This window comes from Rhinoderma darwinii, chromosome 1 (genome assembly GCF_050947455.1).
Source record: "Rhinoderma darwinii isolate aRhiDar2 chromosome 1, aRhiDar2.hap1, whole genome shotgun sequence".
In the NCBI taxonomy this organism is placed as follows: Eukaryota; Metazoa; Chordata; class Amphibia; order Anura; family Rhinodermatidae; genus Rhinoderma; species Rhinoderma darwinii.
Genome location: NC_134687.1, coordinates 312,121,986 through 312,128,355, shown reverse-complemented (window position 1 = coordinate 312,128,355; position 6,370 = coordinate 312,121,986).

The window sequence follows — 6,370 nt, the reverse complement described above, 5'->3', positions numbered from 1 at the left end:
CTAGATCATCTTTGAAATGTTTCTACACCTTGATTTGAGTCAACCTGTGGTAAATTCATTTGATTGGACATGATTTAGAAAGTGTACAAAAAAACCTCTGCTACACTAAAAGTTCCCAAGAGCACAGTGGTCTTAATAATTCTTAAATGGATGAAGTTCGGAACAACCAGGACTCTTCCTAGAGCTTGCCACCCCACCAAACTAAGTAATTGGGCGAGAAGGGCTTTGATAAGAGAGCTGACCAAGAACCCAATGGTCACTCTGGCTGAGCTCCACAGATCTAGATGGGAGAAACTTCCAGAAGGTCAACCATCACTGCAGCTCTCCACAAATCTTGGCTTTATGGCAGAGTGGCCAGAAAGAAGCCTTTCCTCAGCATGAAAGCCCGCCTGGAGTTTGCAAAAATGCACCTAAAGGACTCTCAGACTGTGAGAAACAAGATTCTGTGGTCTGATCAAATCAAGATTGAACATTTTGGCCTCAATTCTAAGCATCATGTCTGGAGGAAACCAGGCACTGCTCATTACCTGCCCGATACCATCCCCACAGTAAAGCATGGTGGTGGCAGCATCAAGCTGTGGTGGTGTTTTCAGCGGCTGGGGCAGGGAGACTGGTCAGGGTTAAGGGAAAGATTAATGGATCAAAGTACAGAGATATTCTTAATGAAAACCTAATCCAGAGTGCTCTGGACCTCAGACTGGGCCGAAGGTTCAATTTTCAACAAGACTATGACCCTAAGCACATAGCCAGGACAACACAGGAGTGGCTTAGGGACAACTCTGTGAATGTCCTTGAGTGACCCAGCCAGAGCCCTGACTTGAACCCAATCAAACTTCTCTGGAGAGATCGGAAATAACTGTCCACCAACGGTCCGCATCCAACCTGTCAGTGCTTGAGAGAATGTGCATGGAAGAATGGCAGAAAATCCCCAAATCCAGGTGTGCAAACCTTGTGGCATCATACCCAAGAAGACTGGAGGCTGTTATCAGTGCCTAGGGCGTAGCTAGGGGGGGGGGGCAGGCGGGGCATGCGCCCCGGGCGCAGTTTAGAGGGGGGAGCCAGCGCCACCTCCTCCTGCACTATAATTGTACCTGTGTCGCAAGGACACAGGTATAATTAGAAGCAATGAATGACCGGGCACGTTCTGTGCCCGGCCATTCAGCGCCTTTCCACGAATGAAGCGACTGGTACCTTTTGTACCAGTGACGCTTCCGTCGATGAAAGGCGCTGACTGACTGACAGTGAAAGTCATCCTGCCAAGCCAATCAGCGCCTTTCATAGATGCTGCGTTCAACCCCCAGGAAACCTGCGCAGAAGAGAGCAGGTCTCCATGGCTGCCGGACGGCGTGGGAGCGGGAATAAGGTGAGTTTGAATTGTTTTTTTTATTTTTAATTGTAATAATAGTGTGCGGCTGTATCTACAGGGGGGACGACTTTGTCTACGGGGGGACTTTTTCTTCACGGGGGGGGCCTTCACCTACAAGGGGGACTTTATCTACGGGGGGGGGGCTTTATCTACACGCGGGTGGCTTTATCTACGGGGGGGTGTCTATCTACAGGGGGGGCTATATACTGGGGTGGACTATCTATGGAGCACCATATACAGGGGTGGGCTATAGCTACAGGGGGGGCTATATAGTATATAGCCCACCCCTGTAGATATAGCCCACCCCTGTAGATATAGCCCACCCCTGTAGATATAGCCCCCCTGTAGATATAGTCCCCCTGTATATAGCCCACCCCTGTAGATATAGCCCACCCCTGTAGATATAGTCCCCCTGTAGATATAGTCCCCCTGTATATAGCCCACCCCTGTATATAGCTCACCCCTGTATATAGCCCACCCCTGTAGATATAGTCCCCCTGTAGATATAGTCCCCCTGTATATAGCCCACCCCTGTATATAGCTCACCCCTGTATATAGCCCACCCCTGTAGATATAGTCCCCCTGTAGATATAGTCCCCCTGTAGATATAGTCCCCCTGTAGATATTGTCCCCCTGTAGATATAGCCCACCCCTGTATATAGTATCCCACAAATATCTCCCCCTATAGTGCTCCACAGAAAGCCCACCCCTGTATATAGTCCCCTTGTACATATAGTCCACCCCTGTATATAGTATATACAGGGGTGGGCTATCTGTGGAGCACTATATACAGGGGTGGACTATCTAGTGGAGCACTATATACAGGGGTGGACTATATGTACAGGGGGGCTATATACAGGGGTGGGCTGTATGTGGAGCACTATATACAGGGGTGGGCTATATGTGGAGCACTATATACAGGGGTGGGCTATCTGTGAAACACTATATACAGGGGTGGACTATATGTGGAGCAGAAAAAATAGGGTTTGAATCCAGCACGGACAATTCGATAAAATGGAAGAAATAATTCCAAGTTTAATGGGCCAGTATGTTTGGCAAGTTAAAATCAGGAATAAAGAGCACAGCGTGACATCAGCCATGATTAAGGACGCTCGCAGCGTCTGAAACGCGTAGGCTATCTATTTACCACTACCACTTTTTTCCCCACACTATCAGGATGTCACGCTGTGCTCTTTATTCCTGATTTTAACTTGCCAAACATACTGGCCCATTAAACTTGGAATTATTTCTTCCATTTTATCGAATTGTCCGTGCTGGATTCAAACCCTATTTTTTCTGGTCTCGTCTACTGTGTGCCGACACAAGGATCCGTGCATGATCATTCCTCAAACTACATCTGCGAACAAAGGTGAGCTGGAGGTGCGTCTTTCTCTTTTTTTCTGTATATGTGGAGCACTATATACAGGGGTGGACTATATGTGGAGCATTATATACAGGGGTGGGCTACATACATGGTTGGGCTATCTGTGGAGCACTATATACAGGGGTGGGCTATATCTACAGGGGGCTATATACAGGGGTGGGCTATATCTACAGGGGGGCTATATACAGGGGTGGGCTATCTGTAGAGCACTATATACAGGGGTGGGCTATATCTACAGGGGGCTATATACAGGGTCGGTCTATACGTGGAGCACCTTATACAGGGCTGGGCTATATCTACAGGGGGCTATATACAGGGGTGGGCTATCTGTAGAGCACTATAGGGGGTTATTTGTGGGACACTATATACAGGGGTGGGCTATATGGGGGCACTATCTACAGGGGGCTCTATGGCAGGCACTATCTACAGGGGGCACAGTGTGTGTGTGGGACACGGTGTATGGTGCTATTATAATTAGAGGTGCAGTGTATGGCACTATTATATTTAGGGGCGTAGTGTGTGGTATAATGATAACTTTATATTTATTTATAGGTGCAGAAATGTTGGTAAAGTGAGAAGCTGGAGACATGTGAGTGGCAAACTGCAGAAATGGACCAGGAGAAGTCGTCATAGAGGTCTGGACCGGATGGAGAAAAAGAACTAGAATCTGACTTGTCACCGGTGAGTCACTTAATAAATGTTTATTCTGCCTCTAATCAGTACTGTAGTCACTGTGTGATCTGCAGCGAGATGATTATGATAAGATTTATTTTTGTGAAACAGCATCTCCCAGCATATCCTCACTATTGTTCGGGCCATGCTGGGAGCTGTAGTTTTACGCCGTACACACCTATACGGCAGGGGTTGCACTAAATTGAGCTGTATTTGTGCTGGTGCTGTATATATGTACTGAGCTTGGTTCTGGTGTTGTGTATAGAACCATATTGCTTGTAAGATGTACAAATGTGTTACATAAAAAGCAATGACACGTCGATTGGTAGAGAAAACAAACACGGCGAGGAGGAAGGAGATGTCGGGAAAGAAGTTGGGGGGGGGGGCGCCAAACTGAATCTTTGCCCCGGGTGCTGGGGAACCTAGCTACGCCTCTGCAGTGCCAAAGGTGCTTCAACTAAGTTCTGAGTAAAGGGTCTGAATACTTATATCAATGCAATATTTTAGTTTTCCATTTTTAATAAATTAGCAAAGATTACTAACATTCTGTGTTCACTTTGTCATTATGGGGTATTGAGTGCAGAATGATAATGAAAAACGATTTTTTAAAATTTTAGCACAAGTCCTCAACATAACAAAATGTGAAAAAATGTAAAGGATCTGAAGACTTTCCGAATACATTGTACGCTTTTGCATCTCTCTACTTACCTAAAACTGGCCAGGGGCAAGATATTTTTAAATATCTGCAGCATCTGGATGATTTTGCGGTCATCTTTAAAGAGTACTAATCCACGCTTTATACGGTGGATCAATCCAATCTGGCCACCTCCTGACCGAATTTCCAACAATGAGTTTGAAAGTACATACAAGACTCAAACCTACCCCCCCTCAAAGCCTCTGATTGCGAATTCTCAGAGAGCCCAATTACCGACGAGGAAGTTAGGTATGCGGCTAAAAATTTGTAATCTGGGAAAGCTCCTTGCCTTGATAGCCTTTATTTCCTTATTATAAAAATCTGATCGACATTCAGTCGAGTCCTCGTTTATTATCCTCGTTCGGTTCCCCCGGGCTGTGGCTCATCTTTCTCACGTTCTCTCAGAGGCCATATCACTGTTATTTATAAGGCGGACAAAGACCCGGTGCAATGTTGTAGCTATAGACCAATCTCCATGCTCAATGTTGATTATAAAGCAGTTTGCAAAGTTTTTGACCTCTAGACTGGTATCTCTTCTTTCAGATGTCATTTACCTGGACTAGGCAGGCTACATGCCGGGTAGAGAGGCTTGTGACAACACTACCAAGGCTATCAATCTCATCCATAGAGCTAGATCTGCCTGTATGCTTCTCATGCTCCTTTCTACTGATGCAAAGAAGGCCTTCGATCTTGATATTTTGGATATTCATGGAAGTAATTCTTCGCAGAATTGGACTTAGACACCATGTTGCATTGAATCAACTCGCGTTATGCTGCCCATTCTGCAAAGGTCCATTTGAATGGTGTCATCACAGAGGAGTTTGTTATTTACAATGGAACCCGTCATGGTTGCCCCATCTCCCTAAAGTTTTACCCTCACACTTGAACCGTTTCTCTGCCATGTTTGTGCGAATACAGATATATCCGGAGTACCAATACAACAAACAGTCCACAAAGTAGCAGCCTATGCCTATGATTTTTTTTTTTTTTTTATCCAACCCTTCCATTTCACTGCCTAACCTAATGCATGAATTTAAAAATTATCTGTAGCTCTCTAACTATAATATATATATTTTTTAAAGTCAGAGGCCTTGAACATTAATCTGTCCTTAACGTTGGCTCATAACTTGGAAAGGTCGTTTAGCTTCCAATGGGCCTCTCAGTCACTTAAATACTTGGGTATTAATCCCCTTAGTAATCTCCAATCCACTTACCAACTGAACTTCCTCAGACTATTGCTTTCCATACAAGACAGTTCTTTCAGATGGTCTAAGGGGACAGTTACCTCGTTAAAATTAGTTTTCTGCCCAGAATCTTAGATATCTTTCAGGCTCTCCCTGTTCTCAAACCAGCACATTTGTTTAAAATGCTCACTTCCATTCAAAACACCTTCATTTGGGTGGGGAAACCAGCTAGAATTAAACGTACCCTACTCTGTAGATCAAAAAATAGAGAGGGCAGACCTTAAACTGTATCATCTACCTGCCCATTTATCTTGAACCATGGATTGATGTCGACAAATCTTCGTTCTTTTCCCCTTTCAGCTTTCCCATGCATTGCTTAGTCCTACGCTACTTCACTGAACTTTTATCCGACCATAGGGCCAACCATAACTAATTACTCATATCCTTTAGTGCGCTCACATGTCTTGCCTATCCCCTCCCTTTTATTCTTGATTTTAAAGTAATACTGAGTTTTCGCCTTGGTTAGGTGACCTAGTATTCTGGTCTTGGATCTCAACAAGTTGGTTCAGGACACCACCTTTGGAATGAGCAGTAACTGTCCATGCCATGAAACACAGTAAAATATATTACTGACCCTAAACCACTAGGTGATTGGCGGATATGTCAGTTGCGACACTTTTCCTCTATTCTGCTGCATTTATCCACATTTTTCCGCTATCAAACTCCCCTGGAAATTGTTTGTGTAGGGTCTGGTACGTTAAGACACCATCTATCCGCAACTTACCTTCTTCTTCAAAGTTCACCAGAACACCTCCCCTATGTCTCTACTCCAATGGGTAGGGACACGTATATCGGAGCAACAAACTATAATACACTCCTCAACATTGAAATTGCCACACCAAGAAGGAAAAGTTTTGGAATTGTGAAAATCCAGGATTGATGGACATGTTAATGATATGCAAATGATAAAAAAATGAAAACTAAATATTTCAAACATCTTGATTTATTCAGTATCAAGTATGAACACGACACGCAGAAATATATGCACTTATACGCATTGGTATGCTATC